Raw genomic sequence first — 23,519 nt, forward strand, 5'->3', positions numbered from 1 at the left:
CTCCACCCTCACTCAGCCACCTCTCCTGACCACACATGCTTCACCCTCTTTCAAACCTCCCGAGTCCCCTTGCCACTCCCTGTTGACTGTGTGGGCCCCAGGACTTGAACATGGACTGCCTTGTGTGCCTTTTTACCAAACATTTCCACTATCCCCACCCCTGTCTCTTTCCTGCTGCATCATTCCAGTCCAGTTGCCTTGATTCCCCAAGTCATAGGGCAAAGATGTTCTGTTTGTCTCTCCTTCCCTCCCCCCTCCCTCCCTCACTTTGGGAATCCCAGTACAGTAGGGACCAGTACAGCAAATAAGGGCAGAGGCAGTTGTGGTGGGACTAGTTAGAAAAAAAAAACGCCCATGGGTGGGCTTGGTGTTTTGGGACATAGCCTAAGGGGAGGTGGGCAGGGAGCATTCAGGGTTCCAGAAGTTTAGCTTTGCGCTGGGGCTGAAGGTGGGTGGAAGTGCCTACAGTGTCTAACAATATAGTAGACACATTCTCTGCCCACAGTGAGTTTACAGTCTAGAGTTCTACTCCAGCTCCACCATATCTCTGCTGTCTGACCTTGGGCAAGTCACTTAACTTCTCTCTGCCTTAGTTACCTCATCTGTAAAATGTGAGGTCCATGTGGGACAAGGACTGTGTCCAACTTGATTAGTTTGTGTCTACCCCAGCACTTAGTACAGTGTCTGGTACACCGTAAGTGCTTAACAAATGCTATAAAAAAAGCAAAGGAAAAGAAAATAAAAACGGACATATCTTGGACAACAGGAGACAGTGATAGTGACAAGAAATGATCAGCTACCATTTGAGCATTCTTTACAGCTATGTTTACCCTGTAAATTTATCTTGCAGAACATCAAGCAAATCAACTGTCCAGAGCATGAGAGAAAATAGGTATTAGTACTAGTAGCATTGATTGAGCACTCATTTGGTGCAATGAAGTGTGGAATAAAGAAGTGATACATTCCCTGCCCATGAAGAGCTTACACTCTAATGGAGTGTTCTGAGAAACCCAATTATCTCAGAGAATGTCAAGTGCTCCTTTATGACAGAAGCCATTTTAACCACCATGGGTGGCCACTTCGCTCTCAGAGTATTTTGCTACTTAAAGCTTACTATAAATAGAGGCTTCCTACGCCCACAGGACAGAAGAATTATGGGCCACTTAGAGATGGGAAGCAGCATAGCATATGGATAGAGTATGGGCCCGGGAGTCAGAAGGTCATGGGTTCTAATCCCTGCTCCACCACTTGTCTGCTCTGTGGGCTTGGGCAAGTCACTTCACTTCTCTGTAAAATGGGGATTACGACTGTGAGTCCCATGTGGGGCAGGAACTGTGTCTAACCCGATTTGCTTGTATCCACCCCACACTTAGTACAGTGCCTGGCACATAGTAAGTGCTTAACAAATACCATAATTATAATTATTATTATTACTATATGGACCATATACTTTATACTATATAAATTCTTCCTTTGGGGTCCAACACAGTTCAAAAGAGTGGTTCAGAAGTTCTTTCTTCTGCATTTGTGACTCCTCCTTCAAGGAGCACTTTAGTGAAAGAACAGAAAGAAGAAATGTTTCCCTAATACATTCAAATTCAAAATCCTCCAAGTGAATCAAGGACAGCAGTGAAAGGCGTCATTTCATTGTCAATGCAATTTGGTTCTTGTAATATGTTCCCGAGTTTACACAATACTCAACTGTCCTGGGAAGTCCCTCAGTGTTAAATTGAAAAGAGCTTTATTATTGGGCCTATCTGATGCATTGCTTAACCTGGCAAAAAACAAGTACAATAGCTTAACGTTATAAATTTCTACCTGTGTAGATATTCTGAAGATCAGAAACATCACAGCATTAGCTATTTGGAGTATCTGTGACCTTTGGGCATTTGGTATTCACCCCACCCTCAGCTCTGCAGCACTTATGTATATTTCTAAACATTATATTTTATAAATTATTTATTTATAACCCTGCTGTCTTCCCCTCTAGATGGTTAGCCCATTGTGGGCAGGGAACATGTCTATCAACTTTGCTACATTGTACTCTCCAAAACACTTATTACTGTGCTCTGCAAACAGTAAGTGCCCAGTAAATGCCATTGATTGATTGATTATCCACTTAATATGAAATTATAACTTGATTTTCTGCATTCATATTAGCCACAAGAAAGAATGATGAAGAATGAAATTCCTTCATTTCTTTTTAAACATTAATTTTCAAGGATTTGTAGATGAGTGCTCTAGTTTTCAATCAATCAATCAATCAATCAATCAATCATATTTATTGAGCACTTACTGTGTACAGAACATTGTATTAAGCACTTGGGAGAGTACAATATACTAGAGTTGGTAGACATCTTCTCTGCCTACGTGGAGTTCACAGTCTAGAGGGATTACAAATTTGCAAAATGATTATGAGTACAAACGTTTCTTAGGGTCTTCCCTTGTTACTTTAAAGCTGACAATCTCCAATTTGCCCTAAATGAGACTATATTTGTGTGGCCAAAGTTCACAACTCGGGGATCCCTGGGACTCCTGCTTAGGGTCCAAAATGTGGGAAAGAGAGGAGTGAAACTAATTCCTCAGGAGAGGTCAGCCACTATTCTCCATTCTCTTGAGCAGGTGAATGTTTCTGCTGCTCCTTCTGCCCCATTTGGAAACTGCATTAGCTAATGGCTGCAGCCCTGGTCAGGAGACATCTCTTCTGTCTGTTGTTGTTGCCATGGCCTCAGGGAGAGCCAGAAGGCAAAGTCCCTCAATGCAAGGGGTGTGTATTTCTTCCTGGATATTTGGCCAAAAGTCTGGGTGTGATGACTCACAGCTGCAGGGACTCAGACCCATGTGGACATGGAAACCCTCCTCTTCACTGTGGAGGCCTTCCAATTATTTTTAGATGGATCTTCCATTCGTCTCTTACAGCAGTTACACATAAGCAATGTTTAATGTCTCTAACCTTTCCTTATTGCTCAATTCCTCCCAGCCCGTAAATCAGCTTTGTGGCTCTTCTCTGGATTCCTTCCAGGTTCTCACTGTTTCTCTGAACTTGGGGTGCTCCAAACTGTCTGCGGTATTCTAAAAGGGCTGAACTAAGGGTTGGGTCCCACAGTATAAAGGAAGCCTTGTTACCTCTAAGGTACATAGTGTCTTACCTCTTTGTGTGTGCCCAGTGTATCATAGATTTCTTTTTTTTTTTTTGCAGCTCTATTACATCATGTGCTCAAAACTATTTTGCTATCCCCTGACACACCTAGACCTTTCCTGGAATCGCTACTTTCCAGACATCTCTCTCTTTCACAGTGTTTGTCCCAAGAACACAGTTCAACTAACATTAAATTGAACCGAGGGGTACTGAGGTATGGGAGCATGTTCAGTGGACTGGGTACTCAGGGAACATCAGATCTGCATGGTCTAGAGCTCAGGTATCAGCAGATACTGGGAAAAGATAAAGGTTCTAACCCCTGGTTAACTGGGAGAACAATCATGGCCACTTATCCAGGACCTTTCCTCCCCTCCACCTCCCAGTTGCTAGGGAGCCCCTTTTCACTGGGCATCTTGACAGTATCTTTTTCTCACTATCACCTCCTTTTATTAGTTACTGCCATTTTTCTTTAACTTCTAAGAACCTTTTCCTCTATTCTACTTGGGTGATAAACTTGGTGCCTTAGCTATGACTTTTCTGCAGATATAATTAATGTACTTTTTATTGTCTCAAAACATGCCTTATAAAAATGTTAACTGAAATAGGAACTAAGAGTCCTTCAGAAAATTCTTGGAATCATTTCACCCCACAGTAATAAGAAGATCTGTTGATTTTATTTGTGCTGGGTGACTGTGAATTCAGGCTTGGACTGTGTGGAAAGGACTGTGGTCTACATCCAATTGATTCATCAATGGATTTATGGTCTGTTCAAAGATCATATAATAAATGGAAAGAACAATAGCCAGTTGTGACAACAGCTGGATTTATTTGGTACTAAATGGTTTCCATAGGACTATTTTGGAAGTTATTGGATAAGAGATTTTGCAACAGTGGAATTTTGGACATTAAGCATTTTTGTTTTTGGAAAGAAGACAAAATACCCCACTCAATTATCAGCTGAATTTGGATGATTACTAATTTCCTAAGAAGAAATGCAGAAAACAGAAAGGTAAGCTATCCTCTCACAAATGCTAGACATGGGTTTGGGATTTTCTTTCCTTGTCTTTTACTTTTCCATGCTTTTTTCAACAATTTAAAATCATACTTTCAGTGCACTAAATCAGTAACATAAAAATAATTTGAAGATAAATCTGATCAGATTTAAGGGCCAAACTATGCCCACATACTGTCTTCACCCCTCAGAACATATCTGTGTGATGTTTGCCATAATGAATACAGAACCAAAGTGTCTGAAATCTCTGTTTTATAACTCTGCCCTCAGGACTCACGGTCCCTTATTCACAGTGATACCTTGCCACAGACGACATCCAGTGTTCTCTTCATCCTTTCTGGTGCTATGTTCTTCTACTTTAAATACCACAATTTGAACACTGATGTCAAGTTTTAAGCCTGTTGTTTATATTTCCAAATACTTTCTTTGGGTCAAGAGATTCCATTTTATAACTTTCCATTTCCCTCCCTAGTGCCCATTTTCAGGCCCTTCCTTATTTGGGGCTGTTGACCTATCCAAAAATCCCTCTAAATGTTGTTCTTTTTTTTCCTTCTTTTTGTATTCGTTAAACACTTACTATCTATGTGCCAGGCACTGTACTAATCACTGAGGTAAAGACAAGCTGATCAGGTTGGACAAAGGTCACATTCCACGTGGGGCTCACAGTCTTAATCCCCATTCTACTGATGAGGAAACTGAGGCAGAGAGAAGTTAAGTCCTTGCCCAGGTCACACAGCAGACAAGTGGCAGAACCGGCACTAGAATCCAGATCCTATCATTCCCAGGCGTGGGCTTTTACCATTAGGCCATGCTGCTTCTTGTTCTTGTTTGGTTGGAATAACAAGGAGAGAGAACACTTAGAACTGGGTGTATTCTGCTGATTTATGTCCCGACTGGTTTATCATCCAGAAGAAACAAAGTCATCTGCAGACTGTAAAATGGTGGGTGATAGATGGGTGTAAGATGAGGTAATGGGCTCGTGGCTAATGGGAATAAAATATGCTTATGGGTCCATTACCAAAGGATAGGTTCGTACATCACAGATACTGTTCCCTCTGGAAACCAGCATCCACAGGTTCAGGAGAGAATGGAAATGACTCACTATTCCACCAGAGGACTCTACATCACAGGCTTTCCTGTCATGACCACTTTCCCCATCATTTGGTCCACAGAGAAGGGACTAGCAAAATGAAGAGTAGCCACAGAGGAATGAAAGCAGGAACTGCATGATGGTGTGGGGAGTATCGATGAAGCCTCCTGTCAAAAATAATGGATTAAACTTGTAAGCTCCTTGAGAGTGGGAATCATGTATACCAACCCTGTTGTACTGTCCTCTTCCAAATGCTTAGTACAGTGCTTTGCACACAAAGAGTGCTCAATAAATATCATGGATTGATTAATTGATGGTCTGAGAGTCTGCACAAAGGAATTGATTTCTAGTCTAATTGTCCCTGCCAATTGTGTTCCCACTGGAGCATGGAATGCAATGAGTAAGTAGGTGGGCAGGGGTGCAGCATATTGTGAAGTGCACACAAGAGTTTTTGTGGCTTAGTGGTTGTTTTGGCAGCCACTGTAATCTTAGTGTCTACACAGAGTAGCTATTTTTCAGAATTTCTGCTGGGACAATGATGGGTTGTTGTTTTTTTAATGGCATTTATTAAGCACTTCCTATGCCAGTCAGTCAATTGTATTTATTGAGCACTTACTGTGTGTTTGGGTGAGTACAACATAACAGTGTAACAGAAACATCCCTGGCCACAGTGAGTTTACAGTCTTGAGGGGGAGACAGACATTAATAAAATTAAATGAATTACAGATACGTAGGTAAATCCTGTGGGGCTAAGGGAGGGGTGAATAAAAGGTGCAAATCCAAGTGCAAGGGCAATAACAATAATAATAATAATGATGGTATTTTTTAATCACTTACTATGTGCTAAGCACTGTTCTAAGTGCTGGGATAGAGACAAGGTAATCAGGTTGTCCCATGTGGGCTCACAGTCTTAATCCCCATTTTACAGATGAGGTTACTGAAGCCCAGAAAAGTTAAGTAACTTGCCAAATTCACACAGCTGACAAGTGGCAGAGATGGGATTAGAACTCCCGACCTCTGACACCCAACCCCATGCTCTTTCCACTAAGCCACACTGCTTCTCATTTGAGGAAGGAAGTGGGAAAAGTACAAATGGGGACTTAGTTAAGGAAGTTTTGGAGGAGATGTGCTTCTTGTGGACAGGAAACATGTCTACCAACTCTATTATATTGTACTCTCTCAAGCCCACTGATTGATAGCAGTAGTGCAGTGATAATAATAATAGTAGTAGTATTTATTGAACTCCCATTGGAGTCAGAGCAGTTCATTCAGTTCTTGAAAAGTAGAAAATACCGAAGTGACACATTCTCTGACCACAAGGTTAGTGAGGGGAGATGATGGTAAAAATATTTACAAATTCCCCTACTTTTGGAGCTATACTAGAACCCAGGGCTCCCGAGTCCCAGAGTTGTGCTCTTCCCAAGGAACAAAGAACAGAGCTCTCAATGAGGAAGTAGCCTTCGAGATCCTCAAACAAAAATTGCTCCATGGATACAGTGCATGTTGGTATGATTTATAATACGGCCTTATTTCCTGTTGCTCTTTACAAGCTTACTGAGTCCAGAATGTGTATATCCTCCCATTTTTTATGTACTTAGGGCAGCTAAAGTTTATTTTCTGGCTGTTTCTTTTATCAGTCAATCCATGGTATTTATTGAGTGCTTACTGTGTGCACTGTACCAAGTGCTTAAGAGACACAGTACGACAAAGTTGATAGACATGTTCCCTGCCGACAAAAGTTTATAGTCTAGAGGAATAAGCTCTTTGTTAGCACATTGCATTAGGTTTTTAGTTTTGTTTAGCTACTCGTTGCCATCAAGAAAAAACACAGCCAGTACGGCCTCTTTCCTAATGGGGTACACAAGTTATTTCTCTGGTTCCTGGAACCTGGTTTCCCTGTCCTTTCTCCTTCATCCCCTTTCCCTTGGCTTTTCTATTTTTTAAACTGCTGTTCCCGCTGCTGCTAACTTTGAAGCCATCACTGCCAGCATCCCCTTCTGCAGCTTGTGGTTCTTCTGGAGCTGCAAAACCTGGCAGTTGGATGAGAAGAGACTGTGTAATGAAATGAACTGTGTAGTGGAAGAAGAAGAGGCCTGCAGGGAGAAGGTTTGTGGGAGTGGCGAAGGAGGAGGAGGCCTGGGAAGGACCTTCCTTTGGGGAGCCTTCCTCCTCCCTCACCTTTTCTTTCTCCACTACCATTGCCTAGCTTCCCCTCTCCCCTGGTTGAGATGAGCCGGGAAGCTCGAACTGCAGAAGGGGCCCTCGGTGCTGGTCTTGTGGTGTTGGCAGTAGTAGCAGAAGTGGTAGAAACTCTTGAAAAATAAGTTAAAGAATCGAAAAGCCATGTGGGGTGGGAGGAACACAGAGGGACATGGGAGTTAAGGGGGCCATACACAAGGAGGGGGCATAGCCTAGTGGAAAGAGCTCTCGGACCAGAGAGTCAGGGGATCTCGCTTCTAATCCTGCCTCCGCCACTTGCCTGCTTACGAACTTGGGAAAGTCATTTAACTTTTCTGTGCCTCAGTTTCCTCACCTGTAAAACAAGGATTCAATATCCATTCTCCTTCCTGCTTATATTGGGGCACGAGCTGTGTCCGACCTAATTATCATGTTTTTGCCAGAGTGCTTAGTGAAATGCTCGACATAAATAATAATAATAATGTTGGTATTTGTTAAGCGTTTACTATGTGCAGAGCACTGTTCTAAGCGCTGGGGTAGATACAGGGTAATCAGGTTGTCCCACGTGAGACTCACAGTTAATCCCCATTTTACAGATGAGAGAACTGAGGCACAGAGAAGTTAAGTGACTTGCCCACAGTCACACAGCTGACAAGTGGCAGAGTCGGGATTCGAACCCATGAACTCTGACTCCCCAGCCTGGACTCTTTCCATTGAGCCACGCAGCTTCTTTAATAAGACTGAAAATAATGCTATCATTATTAATGAGAATAATATTAATATAGCTATAATAATACAACAATAATAACTATAACAGCAATTATAACAATAATCATCCCTTCACCTGGGAACCTAAAGGTAACTCCTGCCTCACTCTATTTCTACTACCTCCACCTGTGCTTCTGATCCCATCCTTTTCTCACCTCATCAAAGCAATTGCTCCCACATTCTTCCTTTCCTGATCACCTGGGTGTACCCGCAAGGGTCTATCTGCTGACTGGACTAGCTTTGCTGTGTCAGTAGAGGATTATTGGAACTGAGTTCCTTCCTCTATTTCCCTACCCTGCAGGAGCAGAGGAAGGACAGAAGAGTGCAGAGCTCACTTTTCAAACACTGAGGAAGTTAGGGCAGTTTATTACCAAAGACTGTTTTTCTGGAATAGTGAAACACCTGTGGACTCCTTCCTCCAACTATGGTATGCTGATGTATTTATTAGTCTTGATATTTTTATGGTTTAATGTTAATTCATTTTTATTGCATCTACTGATTTTTCTGCTATATGGATTGCCTTCCCCCACTTAGCCCCAGTGGAGTTGCAGAGTATTACTGATATTAACTTGGTTATTTTTGAGGGATTTCAAAAATCTGCATTTTTAATCTCTTCCCATGAGAGATTTCTGTTTGAATAGTTGACCTGGGAGCTAGTCACTCTAACTTTCTTCATGATTTTTATATTGGTGCAGTCTGACAGCAGTTGACACTTTGGTCTTACTTTGCTTTCCTTCTTTTTCACCCCCTCTATGTTGAGGCAGAGGGAGAAGAGTAGTGTTTTCCACAACCTGGGTGGTGACCAAGGATTAAAAAAAAACTTTAAATTTCCTTTCCTATTGAGGCCTGGGGTGCAGAGAAAATGGGGTAGGTGCATATTCTCACACAGTCTTCTAGAAACCCCTCTTAATCTTTTTGAGTCCTGAGGAAATACATGTTTGAAAATGCCATTTTGAAAAATAGTCATTTGATATAAGGCCCATTTTGCTCATTGAAACTGATTTAGACATCCCCATTTGAGAATCAGCTGGCTGATTCTTATGTCTTTTTTTATTGGTTTGGATCCCAAAAATTGTTGCAAAATATGACTCATCTCTTCTTTTGAAGAAAGTATTTCAATGAGAGCAGAGATGGAGAAATAGAGGGTCCAGTCTTACAAGCCAGTAAGGGTCAACATTACTACCTTATATTCTTTATTAGGGATGAACTCAGGAACAGAGACTGGGAAACTTTTTTTTTTCCCTTTCTGGTCCAAAATCATTACCTAGGCTTTTCTTCTGTAATGTCTTTCATGAATGTTCCTTCCTTTGTTGGATCAGTTGATGGTATTTATTGAGCACTTACTGTCTGCAGAGAACTGTACTAAGCACTTGAGAAAGTACAACACAACAGAATTAGTAGACATATTCCCTACCCAAAAGGAACTTTCAATTTACAGGGAGAGACAGACATTACAATAGATTATGGATAGGGGAAATAATAGCCTCTCAGCTGTCTTTGACACTGTCTACAACACTCTTCTTTTGGAAACATTATCCAACCTCAGTTTCACTGATGCTGTCCTCTCCAGGTTCTCCACCTATCTCTCTGGCCACTCTTTTCCTTCCTATCCCCTAACTGTGGGGGTACCTCAAGTTTCAGTTCAGGTTCCCCTTTCTATTCTCCATCTATACCCACTCCTTTGGAGAACTTATTCCCTCCCTTGGCTTCAACTACCATCTCTGAGGATGATTCCCAAATCTACATCTCTCTCTCTCTCTGCAGTCTCACATTTCCTCTTGCTTTCAAGACACCACTACTTGGATTTCCTGCTGACACCTCAAATTTAACATTTCCAAAACAGAACTCCTTATCTTCACACCCAAACCCTGCCTTCCTTGTTATCTCCCCATAACTGTAGACAGCACTACCATCCTTCCTGCTTCACAAGCCCATAACCTTTGTCATCCCTGACTCCTCTCTCACTGAACCCACATATTCAATCTGTCACTAAATCCTGTTGGTTCAACCTTCATAGTACCGCTAAAATCTGCCCTTTCCTTTCCATCCAAACAGCTGCCACGTTAATCCAAGCATTTATCCTATCAGGCTCCTTGCTGACTTTCCTGCCTCCTGTTTCTCCCCATTCCAGTCCTTGCTTCATTCAGCTGCCAGGATCATTTTTCTTCAAAAAGTTCATTCCATGTTTCCCCACTCTTCAAGAACCTCCAGTATTGCCCATCCACCTCCACATAAAATGGAAACTCCTTTCCATCGGCTTTAAAGCACACAATTACTTTGCCCCCTCCTACCTCACTGCTCTCCTACTACCACCCAGCCTGCACACATCGCTCCTCTAATGCCAATCTACTCACTGTACCTCGATCTCATCTATCTCACCCCTAACCTCTCGTTAATATTCTGCCTCTGGCTTGGAATGTCCTCTCTCTTCCCCACCTATAATTCCACTCCCCTGCCTCAAAGCCTTATTGAAGGCACATCTCCTCCAAGAGGCCTTCCCTGACTAAGCTCTCTTTTCTTATTTCTCCCCTCCCTTCTGTGTCACCCTGATGTGCTCCCTTTATTCATCCCTCCCTCAGCCCCACCACACTGATGTATATATCCATAATTTAGCTATATTAATACATGTCTCCTGCTCTAGACTATAAGCTCACTATGGAAAGGGAATGTCAGCAGCGTGGCTCAGTGGAAAGAGCCCAGGTTTAGGAGTCAGAGGTCATAGGTTCTAATCCCAGATCTGCCACTTGTCAGCTGTGTGACTTTGGGCAAGTCACTTAACTTCTCTGTGCCTCTTACCTCATCTGTAAAATGGGGATTAAGACTGTGAGCCCCACATGGGACAACCTGATCACCTTGTATCCTCCCCAGTGCTTAGAAGTGCTTTGTGCATCGTAAGCACTTAAATGCCATCATTATTATTATTACCTACTCTGATATATTGTTTTATTGTACTCTCCCAAGCACTCAGTATATAGTGCTGTGCATATAGTAAGTGCTCAATAAATGATAAGATGGGGTAACAGGTGTTTTAACCCCATTTTACGGATGAGGAAACTGAAGCACTCAGCAGTAAACTGACTTGCCCCAAGTCACACAGCAGGGAAGTGGCAAGCTGGACCTTGAAGCTGGGCCTCCCGACTCCATGCTCTTTCCACTGGGTCACGTTGCCTTATAATAGGAGCTCTTGAGAGAGTAATTATTGCCATAGCATTAGGCAAGCCTAGAGCAACTAAAGGCTTGTGGATTCAGACCTTCATGATGAGGGAACTCAAGCAGCCTAAAATCTAATGAATAGATCTTTGTATATGTGTGCATTTTCTCCTCCACACATAAAAATGTCCTCTGTAGTTGGTGCTACAGCTCTCTGTTCTTCAACATAGATCCAGAAGGGAAACCTAAATTTATAAAGTGGGACACACTCTGGACCATTAAAGAATTTTTTAAAAAATAACATTGTCTTCTACAAAACACTCTGACATGGGATTATTTTTGCTTTGAAATGAGCCTCTAAAAATGAGTATGCTCCTGAATAGTCCATAGCCCCCTCCCCCCCAAATTTAAATGATGATGCTTTGTAGCCATCAGTTCTCATTGCATAGGAATGACAGGGGGCAGTGGCTCCCACAAACTCAGAATCCAGGGTGGGAGTAACACCATTAGCATCACTCCCACAGTTCTGGGGCAGAAGTGGTAGCTGAAGTTCACCCATCATGCCCTCAGAGCTGAAATGGAGCAGGATGCCATGATGGAGGCTTCCTTTCTTGCCGCTACTGGAGATTCCTCTCTAAAACAAAATATCAGTTAAACCCTGTTCTGATACAAGACTTCAGGATTGAGAACTTCCTACAAGGAATTGATTTACAATAAAAGGGAGGAAGTCTCAAATACTCTCTTACCTTCTCCTCTCTTCCCTCCCATTTTCATCCTCTCCCCACCCTTTTTCCCTTTCTTTATTTTTCACCCCTCCCCTCCTCCCCTCCCCACCCTTTTCTTTTCCTCCACCCCCATCCCCCTCTCTCCCTCCTACCTATCCTTGCTCCTCTTCTGCACACTCCAACATCAACCTAATTCCTGTGCCTGTTCGACCCCCTGCTTCTGCCTTCCCTCCTGCCTGGAACTCCAATCAATCAATCAACCAATCATATTTACTGAGTACTTACTGTGCAGAACACTGTACTAAACTTTGGGGGAGTACAATGTAACAATCTAACCGAGTTGGTGGACAAATTCCTCGCCCATAACAAACTCATATGTCCAACAGATGACACCTTTTCCAATCTTCAATCATATCTCCTCCATGAACATGAAGCCTTCTCTGAATCTTTCATATCTCTAACCTATTCTCCCTTCTGTCACCTATCCGCATGAGTATGTACTCCTAAAGCCCTTTGCTACTCACTCCATATAGCTCTATACTGTTGCTTCCCCCATACCTGTAATTTATTTTGTCTGTCTTCTCTTGCTAGACTGTAGGCTCCTTGAGGACAAGGATTGTGTCTAATTTATCATACTTTCCCAGGTGCTCAGTATAATGTTCTGCACTCACTAAATACCACTGATTGACTCGCTTCCCATTTTCTCACTCTCTTTATTTTCAATTTCCCCCCTTTTCCTCAGAATACCTCCTCCAAGCCCCACACCCTCAATACTCCACCCCAAGTTTATCACTGTGCTCAAAATGAAAAATGGATCTCTGAGCAGGCTCTATAGGCAGAATCAACAGCTAAAAAGTATGTCAGTCTCTGACTATTTAATAAGACCTGTCAGCTAATTAATCAACCAATCAAACTCAGCATTTGAGTGTTTACTGTGTGCAGAGCACTATATTAAGCACTTGGGAGAGTACAATACGACAGAGTAGACATGTTCCCTGCCCATGAGGACCTTCTTTGATCTGTGACTGTGGCTTCCCATTTATTGTGTAATTTAGGTGGTAAAAAAACCAAAACACTAAGTTTGAGTTCTGATCATATCTTGATAATTAGATTGTCTCAAAGGAGTCCCTGTAATGTGTGGCATTAAGTCCAATGAGACTTATAATATCATTTATCAAAAACTAGAACTGTGTGTTGAATTGGCTATTCTGTTTAGCCCAAAGTAGAAATTAAAGCTCTGACTTTGGAAATGATCTGAGTAGCCACCTGAAGTCAATTTAGAGAGTAACAGAAGCCAGTAGCATTAAGTATTTTGATCTGCACTACAGTTACCCTGTGGAAATGTTCGAGTAAGGTTCACACTAAGGACAGAAGTAAAATCATAACTGATTCAGAGATGTCTGTAATGGTGACTTTATATTTTAATGGTATTAAGCACTTACTATGTGTCAAGCACTGTCTAAGCACTGGGGTGGATATAAGTTAATCAGGCCAAATACAGTCCATATCCCACCTGGGGCTCACAGTCTAGATAGGAGGGTATTAAGGAAACTGAGGCACAGAGAAGTTAAGTGACTTGCTCAAGGTCACAGAGCAGGCAAGTGATGGAGTCAGAATTAGAACCCAGGTCCTCTGCTCCCAATCAATTAATAATGTTTATTGAGGGATCAAAAGGAGTTTATAACCTGAAGTTTGGAACTGGTGCAAAAAATAATCAGGAGCCACTGTGGGTTCTGAGATGCTTCAGTGTGACATGGTAAAAGGAGAATATGATGAAGAAGACTTTGAATGTGGATAAGAGTGGATGGGTTAATGGTTGCTGACATGAAGGTTTTTTGCAACAGATGATAATTCACTTGGGAAAGGCTTGACTGAATGAACATATCTGAGAGATTATTGTGATGATGATTATGGTATTCAAGTACTTACTAAGTGTCAAACACAGTTCTAGGTGCTGGGGTAGATACAAGTTAATCAGCCTGGGCACAGTCCCTGTTCCACATATGGCTCAGTCGCAGTAGGAGAGAGAACAGGTATTGATTTGTCATTTTGCAGATGAAGAAACTGAGGCACAGAGATGTTAAGTGACTTGCCTGAGATCATACAGCAGGCATGTGGGACAGGGACTGGGTTCAACCTGATTAACTTGTATAATCCCCAGAGCTTAGTGCCGTGCCACATAGTAAGCACATAACAAATCCCATTAAAAAAAAAAGTGGTGGAGCTGGCACAAGAACCCAGGTCTGTGCTTTTTTCACAAGGCCACTCTGCTACTCCAAGCATATGAGATGGGCTGAAAGAAATACAGCCTGACCATGACTAGATAGAATAAGACAGGGATCATGTCTACTGACTCTCCTGTGCTCTCTCAGGTGCTTAGCACAGTACTGCACAGAGTAATTGCTTAATTATGACAGAATTACTGGATAGAATTTTGGATTGGTGATATAAAGTTGGTAAATATACTTGTAGCTTCACTATTTCCTTTCTGATGATCCTGGATCTCATTATCTCTTTGCCCTAGCTTCCTCATTTTTATTTATAACAATTTCTGCCAACTTCTCTCTCAAAAGGATGCTAGAAGGATTAATGAGAAACTTGTGAGGAAAGTTACACGCTAAAAAATGTGGTGGATAAAGAGTGGCCTAGTGGAAGAATATAGCCCTGGGGGTCAGAGGACTTGGGTTCTCATCTAAATTCTGCCACTTGCCTGTTTTGTGAGCTTGGGCAAGTCACTTAACTTCTCTCTGACCACGTTTCTTCCTCTGTAAAATGGGGATTCAATACCTGGTTTCTCTCCTATTTAGACTGTGAGTCCCATGTGGGACAGGGATTGTGTCCAAATTGATAATCTTGTTTCTACAGCAGAGTTTAGTATAATGCTTGACACATAGTAAGCACTTAAATGTTACAATTACCAAATTCAACCTCTTTAAAAAAAATATGAAGGCAGGATTAATTGAACAAAATGAAACATTTCATGAGGCTTTACTTAAGCCTTATGGATGATCCTAGAGAAAAGCTAAACAGAAAGTTTCCTTTCTCTGACTTTTCTTTAGACAGCATCCTTAGATGGAAGGAACAGATTTTTTTTCCTTCCTGTAGAAATCATTTGGTAGTAAAAGACCACATTTGTGAGAGAGAAATCTCTTGTTTTTACAAAAAGCCCCAATTCCTTTCAGTATGTTAAATCGAAAGATTAAATACGAAGTTCTAGAATCAAAGGTCAGACAGCTGGTAAAGGAATTTAAGAAAAAAAAATCTCTAAAATAGTTTTGGTCCTGAGGCTGTTACATTTTCCTGCATCAATTTACTGAATCAAAGAAACTTCCACCCAGTTCCTGCCAGAAGGGAAAAATGGGAGGGATCCAGGTAAAAAAAAAAAATCCCAACTATGACATAGCCACCTGGGGGGTAAAGAGTTTTATGCAGAAAGGAGGCTCATTGAAATGAATGGGAATGAGATTTTAAACTAAGATTTATACAGTGAAAAGATCTGGGGAATTCTTCTTGGAAAACTACATAGATAATGCATTCAGGAAAACATAATTCCTGGTCTGTGAGAGGTGTGAAGGTCAACAGACTTAAGTTCTGGCACAAGGAGAAACCCCAAGGTAAAGTGGAACTTTGAATTTTATTATCAGGTTGTAGATTTTGTCTTAGAAAAGTTATGGAAAAGACAGACAGCTTTATTGGAAATTTGGCCATGTCTGAAAGGCCAGAAATAGCCTTTAATCTACTCGAGGGTTCATTAGTTATGGTCTGCAATGGTAATAGGTAGAAAGTATAGTGTAAGGAGAGATCTTGAGACTGAAAGATTCTCAGATCTGACTTTTCTCACTAGATACCACCTTCCTTTGGCCTTATCCAAATTTTGCAGACATGGAGACAGGTCTTAAATGAAATAAATTAAGCAGTTTCAATCCTTAAAATGTTCTTAACTATCTGACCTTTGCTTATGTATGTTGCTAGCTTTATAGTTAGCAATATCCAAAGGAAGATACACCATCTTCTTAAGAATAGAAAGGGATTTTAAAAGTAATTATTCTGAGTGTTCTTGGCAGTATAGAACTCTTCATAGTCCCAGAGCTGAAAATGGGTAACAACTCTGCCTAGGGACAGTATATAAATATATACATAGCTGTCTTTCAAGTTCAAAGATGTGCCAGTGATGAAGCTTTATGCATTTGTGCACATAATACAGTGTGTGAGTGACAAACTGTTCATCATCATGTGAATGTGAAGATTGCTTCCCTGATATCTTCCTCTATTTCCCAAAGTGCCTGGCATGAATTTTTTTTTTCCTCCCACTTGGTGTAATGATCTCCTAGAAGTTTCTGTTCTAATAAGGAAACCTATTTCTGAATACTGTGCACCCAGCTGACTTGTCTTCTGAGTTTGATTCCCAGTTGCCCATTGCTTTGCTACATCATTTGAGGTTTTGGTTCATTGTATTCTTAAAACCCCTTCTCAGGGTTGCACCTGGAGGGTTTCCAGTGCTCTACCAGTCTCGGCTATGGGAGGGAGAATCAAGCAGAGGCATATTTATTCCATTCCTAGCTTGGGTAGTGGCTAGCGAGTGGAAGGTCATATGGTACAAAGTTAAAACTCACCTCTGCTGGGCAGCAGCGGCATGGGAGAGAGTCGAGGGTAGAAACTCAAGTTTATTGTGTGGAGGGAGGCAATGGTAAGCCACTTCCATATTTTTACCAAGAAAACTCGATGGATACACTACCAGAACGATTGCACTTGGAGGTGGGGTATTCTGGGAGAGATGTGTCCATGGCATCTCTATGCGTCAGAGATGACTTGTTGGCTTGTCAAGACAAGATCCTTTAAAGCACATCCCTAAGGCATTTCTTCTGTCCATCTTTTCTGCAATCACTCAATTTCAACCCCCCAAATAGATGTCTTGCAGTTGTCCATTTTCTTTCTGTGCTCCACCAAGAAAAGGTGTGATATGGTGAACATTTTTTGGATGCTGGTGGTCTGACTGTGCTAGTTAATTAGCTATGATATTTATTGACTACTCCCTATGGGGTAAAGCACAGTGATAAGCACCAGGGAATATACATGGTAAACAAACCAGACACATCTCTGTCCCACAAGGGTCTCAGTCTAGATTGAGGAAGACAGACACATAAGAAAGAAAAGATAATGGGGGTTTATAAAGCAATGTAAATATCAAATATTAAGGATGTGACTATTTTATCTACCTCAGAACTTAACACAGCACTTGAAACATAGTAAATATTAGCATTATGGGTAGGGAAACACGTCTACCAACTCTGTACTATACACTCCCAAGTGTTTAGTACAGTGCTCTACAGTAAGCACTCAATAAACACCACTGACTGATAAGTATCACAACTACTATTGTCGTTATTCTTATAATAAAGATAAAGAAAGAAGTAATACTGTAAAGTGATTCTACTCTGGCTCACCGCAATGGCCCCTAAACATTGTAAAAACCATTTTATTAATGGTACTTGTTAAGTGCTTGCTATGTGCCAATCACTGTTCTAGGGGGTGGGATACAGTCCCTCTCCCACCTGGAGCTCACACTCTTAATCCCCATTTTACAGATGAGGTAGTTGAGGCTCAGAGAAGTTGTGATTTGCCCAAGGTCACAAGGCAGACAAGTAGCAGAGCTGGGATTAGAACCCAGGTCCTTCTAACTCCCAGGCCCATACACTAAACCATACTGCTTGTTTTCCAAAGAAGGAATCGGAAGAGTTGTGCTAATTTCCCCTGATCAATGGTAAAGTGAGGTCTAAGCCCAGGCATCCTTACTCTCCAAAACTCTTCCCTTAAAATCTGACAGTGCTAATTAAAAGGGACAACCAGGACCTGATTTTTTTGTGACCCTGTCTTCACACTTGATGTACAGTATTGTCTCTGGGTAGCATTGGTGGAACTCTCTACAAATGACACCTGTAGTAGTGGTCCCGGAGTCCCAACTATAATAAATATTGAATACAATAATTGCTCTATATACTTCAGGTTGGTATGAATTTTCATGTCATTTGTTTCTACACTCTGATTTTGAGCCACTCAAAGGACACATTCTTCTTCTTGATTTGGCTTCCTGCCTTCTTTTCTATCTTTGCATTGTAGAAGAAGGAAAGTGCCTACTTTTCTTTTTTTTTAAATTGCATTTAAGTGCCTACTATGTGCCAGTCACAGTTCTAAGACCTAGGGTAGATACAAGATAACCAGGATGTGCACAGTCCCCATCCCACATAGAGCTCAGTCTTAATTCCCATTTTACAGATAAGGTAACTGGACCAGAAATGTTAAATGACTTGCCCAAAGTCACCTAGTAGAGGTCCTCTGATTCCCAGGCCTGTTCTCTTTTCACTAGGCCACACTACTCCTACTGAAGTTATACCATAATCAGTGGAGGTTTTTAAACTGAGGAACCACCGAGGTCATCTTGCGTGATGTACCGGCTCAGCAGTAATAATGATAACTATGGTACTTCAGTGCATACTATGTGCCAAGCCCTGGAATAGATATAAATCTATCAGGTTGGACAAAGACCCTGTCCCACATGTGGTTCACAGTTTTAACCCCCCCCATTTTACAGATGAGGTAACTGAGGCCTAGAGAAGTGAAATGACTTGCCCAAGATCACATGGCAGGCATGTGGGGGAGTCAGGATTAGAACCCAGGTCCTTCTGACTCTCAGGCCATACTCTATCCACTAAGCCATGCTGCTTCTCATTTTCAGTATTCTTTCAGGAATACTGGAGAGTGGGTAACGTATGGGCAGCAAGACCACTGTGGCTGGTAGCTCAGGACACTATGGCAAAAAATGGGCTCGGTACTATGTTGAGTCACTTAGGCTGTAAATGGGTTTCCCGCATAAAACCCTTCTATGTATCTTATAATTTGCTGCACCCTGGGCTACCTTCTTGCTATATGCCCTTGAGGAAACATTACTGTTGGAGATGAGAGAATATGACTGGCACTACACCCACCACTATTGCTATAATTAATTCCTTGTGCACGTTCTTAGTCTTCAAGTTTTCTTGGCAAGCTCACAGATGAGCTCAGAAACAGCAGGGCCTAGTGAAAAGAGCATGGGCCTGGGAGTCAGAGAACCTGGATTCTAATCCCAGCGTCGCTATTTGTTTGCTGTGTGACATTGGGCAAGTTTACTTAACTTCTCTGTACTTCAGTTATCTCATCTGCACATTGGGATTTAAGACTATTAGCCCTACGTGGGATAGGGGCTGTGTCCAACCTGATTATCTTATATCTGTCCCAGAGCTTAGTACTGTGTCTGGCACATAGTAAGCACTTAAATACCATTAAAACAAAGAATAAACTGGAGTACACTCCAGAGGTGGCCAAAGGAAAAGGTACAAGGATGTGCTGGAGGACAACCTCAAGATATGCTCTAATGATATTAGTGCTTGTGAACTTGTGCTTGTGACTGGTGTCAAATCTGCCATTCAGTTATTCAGACTTTGAGTTCTGCAGAATGACCACAGCTGACCCTCATCCACATTGATCCATGGATGGCCATGCATCTCACGCATCAAAATACAAAGGGAGTGACAGGGCTGAGTCTCATCTGGTTTTTTTTTTTAAATGGTACGTAAGAATTTACTATACGCCAGACAGTGTACTAAAGTGCTGGGTAGATACAAACTACACGGTCTGTGGTCCAGATGGGGCTTACAGTTTTCATCCCCATTTTACAGATGAGGTAACTGATGCTCAGAGAAATTGTGACTTGCCCAAGGTCACATAGCAGGCAAGTGGCAGAGCTGCGATTAGGATTCAGGTCCTTTTGACTCCCAGGCCTATGCTACTAGGCACTATCCACTAGGCCAGTCTGCTTCTCATCTGTTATTCTTGATGGGAAATTCCATTATCCAGGTAGAAGAATTTAGTGATAGTTTTCATCTCTGCATTGCTAATGTTGAATCTGGGTTTTGTGTTCTGGGTCTGTCAGATGCAGTTTCTTTCATAGCCCTAATCTACAGACTGATTGTCAATCCATAGTGTTCACTTGATTCTGTGAAGTGGTTGAACATGAAGAAGCAGCATGGCCTAGTGATAGAGCAGGAACCTGAGAGTTAGAAGGACTTTGGTTCTAATCCCAGCTCCACCACTTGCCTGCTTCGTGACCTTGGGCAACTTCTCTGTGCCTCAGTTACTTCTTCTATGAAATGGAGATTAAGACTGTGAGCCCCTATGTGCAATATGGACCATGATCAACTTGGTTAGCTTGTATCTACCCCAGTGCTTAGAAAAGTGCCTGGCATAGAGAAAGCATTTAACGAATACCTTAAAAAAAATCAGTACATAGTCCTCTTCATGCAGTTTTATGTGTGTGGTTCCACAGCACAGTCATCCTCAAATAGTTCTTAAATGGTTGATTCAAGGATGTTCAGTGATGTTCTCCAGTTGGTTTGAGGAGTTTCTCCTCAGGATTGGAATCATATTCTGACACTTACTTCCAATCAGTCAGTTGCTTCCAATTACCCTTTTGCATTCTTAAGACTGACTTAGTACTGGATCTGGTAAAGCCCATCCAATGTTAACCCAGCTAACAGTAGCATCATGGAGCAATTTTCTCTTAATTAACTTTTCAAGACAGTTACACTTCTTCACTAGTGGCTAGAAACTGGGTAATGAGTGGTGGCAAATTCTTTAATAATAATAAGAAGAAGTAAGTACATAAGAGCTTACTATGGGTGAGGCACTGTTCGAAGTGCTAGGGTAGATACAAGATATTCATATTGGACATAGTCTCTGTCCCACATAGGGCTCACAGTCTTAATCCCCATTTTACAGAAGAGGGAACTGAGGCACAGAGAAGTTGTGACTTGCCCGAGATCACACAGCAGAGAAGTGCCAGAGGGAGATTAGAACTTAAGTCCTTCTAATAATGTAATAATAATGTTGGTATTTGTTAAGCGCTTACTATATGCCAAGCACTGTTCTAAGCGCTGGGGTAGACACAGGGGAATCAGGTTGTCCCACGTGGGGCTCACAGTCTTAATCCCCATTTTACAGATGAGGTAACTGAGGCACAGAGAAGTGAAGTGACTTGCCCACAGTCACACAGCTGACAAGTGGCAGAGCTGGGATTCTGACTCCCAGGCCTGTGCTCTACCCTCTAGGCAATACTACTCATTTTTCCTCTATTGGTTAAGTAACAAAGAACATATCTGCCAGACCCTGTTAGGGCCAGAAGGCATATCGTGATTCTGGGAGGGAACAGTTAACGATAGTCTTCAGCAGTCAATCCACGAGGGTTCTGGATAAAATCTTGCCAGCAGTGAGAGTATTGAAAGAACCATAGTTTCCTTAGCTCTTTCCCCTTTCTTTTTGAAGATGGTGAAACAGTACTCAAGGTATAAAGATACCTCAATCGCTTGTGAATATGTAACCCTCAGGTTCCTAAGTCTCAAGGTGGATAATGGGAAAGAGTAATGGAAAGGGAAGGAAAAAAGAAGGAATAGAGGGAAGTATAGCTAATTATACTTTGGTAGATTATTAAGAAAACCCATTCAGAAAATTAAATAGTTCTGTTCTTGAAAGCAACGTAGACAACTATAAAGTGGGGTGGTTAAAATGTCTTTAGTCCATTGAGAGTAATATTGTTTGGTTCCCAATAATTTTTTGTAGAACTAGCTCAGATAGGAGGCCCCATTCTTTCAAGAAACTGAAACTCTGATGATGTCATTTGATGCCAAATATGGCTCTGTGTTGCTTTGAAAATTAGACAATTGTTCTCTTTAATGACCACTTACATAAAAAGATTGGAGTGAACCAGGATGTACAGCTGGCAACTTGATGACTTTGTCGGAAAAAAGAGCAAAGGGAACAAAATGCCGTTTTCCCTAGGGAGTCCAGAAACTGCAATCAAACAGGAACACTTCCTGGAAAAATGAATGGAATGCCTCTTGCCTGCTTATCCTTTTGTTTTCTGATGAAGTTCACAAACTCTCCTAAAATCCTGGATGCAGTTTAAGCTAGGCAGTAGTAACTTTCATAAAGTCATTTCTCAAATACTGTGCATGACTCTGATGCTAAGAAAGCTGATTCTTCCATTTCTGGCAAGTGAACAAATGTAAACCCCCCTTCCCACCAGTGCAATCAAGTCCATCAATTGGTGGATTTAAGCCTCATAAGTACCCATGGCTGGTAGGAAGATATTACTGCAGTAATTTAAGTGAGGTGATAATAATAATAGCAGAATGCATTGAACCATCCTTTCTGTCTCTCGAGCCCTCAAACTTGGCATTATCCTTGACTTATCTCTCTCCTTCAACCTGCGTATTTGGTCAGTCACTAAATCCTGTCAATTCTATCTCTACAACATCTCCAGAATCTATCCTTTCCTTTCCATCTAAATTGTACCACATTGGTTCAAAGATTCACCCTATCCTTTCTCTACTACTGCATCAGCCTCCTCACTGACCTCCCTGACACAAGCCTCTGCTTTCTTCGGTCTATACTTCATTTTGCTGTCCAGATCATTTTTCCATAAAGTCATTCTGCACATATCTCCCCACTCTTCAAGTACCTCTAATAGTTGCCCAACCACCCCAAACAGAAGCTTCTCACCATCAGCTTTAGGACGCTCAGATGACTCTCCTTGTTACTTATCCTTGCTCCTCTCCCATTACAACCCAACCTTTACACTTTGCTCATTTCATATCAATTCACTCCTTGGGTCTTTCTCTTGTCTCTCCCACTGTTAACCCCTTGTTCATACCCACTCTCCTGCCTGGAACTCCCTTCTCATTTATATCTGACTGTAAGGTTGTTAATGGGCAGGTAGCATGTCTGCTAATTCTTTAGTATTCTATTCTCCCAAGTACTCAGTACAGTGCTCTGGGCATAGTAATTACTCAGAAGCAGCATGGCCTAGTGGATAGAGCATGGATAGAGTCAGAGGAACTGTGTTCTAATCCTGGCTCCTCTACTTGTCTGCTGTGTGAACCTGAGCAAGCCACAACTTCTCTGGGCCGCCATTGCCTCATCAGTAAAATGGGGAGTAAGACCGTGAGCACTATGTAGGACAAGGACTATGTCCAACCTTATTACTTTGTATCTACTCCAGTGCTTTGAACAGTGCCTGTCACAGAATAAGCATTTAACAAATACCACAGTTGTTGTTATTTAACTGTCCTAAGTGTTTGGGAGAATACAGTACAGTGGAGTTGGTAGACACACTCCCTACCCACAAGATTAAGTGGTGCACGTTTCCACTTATTTGATTGTTTGATTGTTTTTGTTTGTGCTGACACAGATCAGGGAGATGAAGCACTAGGCTGGATTCTTGGGACTCTATCTACCCCAAAGATTCTTGGCTGGCTTGCTGGTCTGGTGACTTGAGAACATGCCGCTAAAAGGCACAAAACTAGTCCATTCCTGCTCTGCGAATCTGTGACACGTCTCCACTAGCATTTCCCAAGGCATCTTCCAGGT

At 41.9% G+C, this 23,519-nt stretch overlaps 1 long non-coding RNA gene across 1 annotated transcript in view; it reads left to right on the forward strand.

Moving 5' to 3' along the window:
• Window positions 1–8,438: 8,438 nt before the first annotated feature.
• LOC103164745 overlaps window positions 8,439–23,519 on the forward strand; it is a 58,555-nt gene continuing 43,474 nt past the window's right edge. The window contains exon 1 of the long non-coding RNA XR_484308.2: window positions 8,439–8,614. This is a non-coding gene — a long non-coding RNA (uncharacterized LOC103164745). The remainder of the gene's footprint in view (window positions 8,615–23,519) is intronic.

Source organism: Ornithorhynchus anatinus, chromosome X3 (genome assembly GCF_004115215.2).
Source record: "Ornithorhynchus anatinus isolate Pmale09 chromosome X3, mOrnAna1.pri.v4, whole genome shotgun sequence".
In the NCBI taxonomy this organism is placed as follows: domain Eukaryota; kingdom Metazoa; phylum Chordata; class Mammalia; order Monotremata; family Ornithorhynchidae; genus Ornithorhynchus; species Ornithorhynchus anatinus.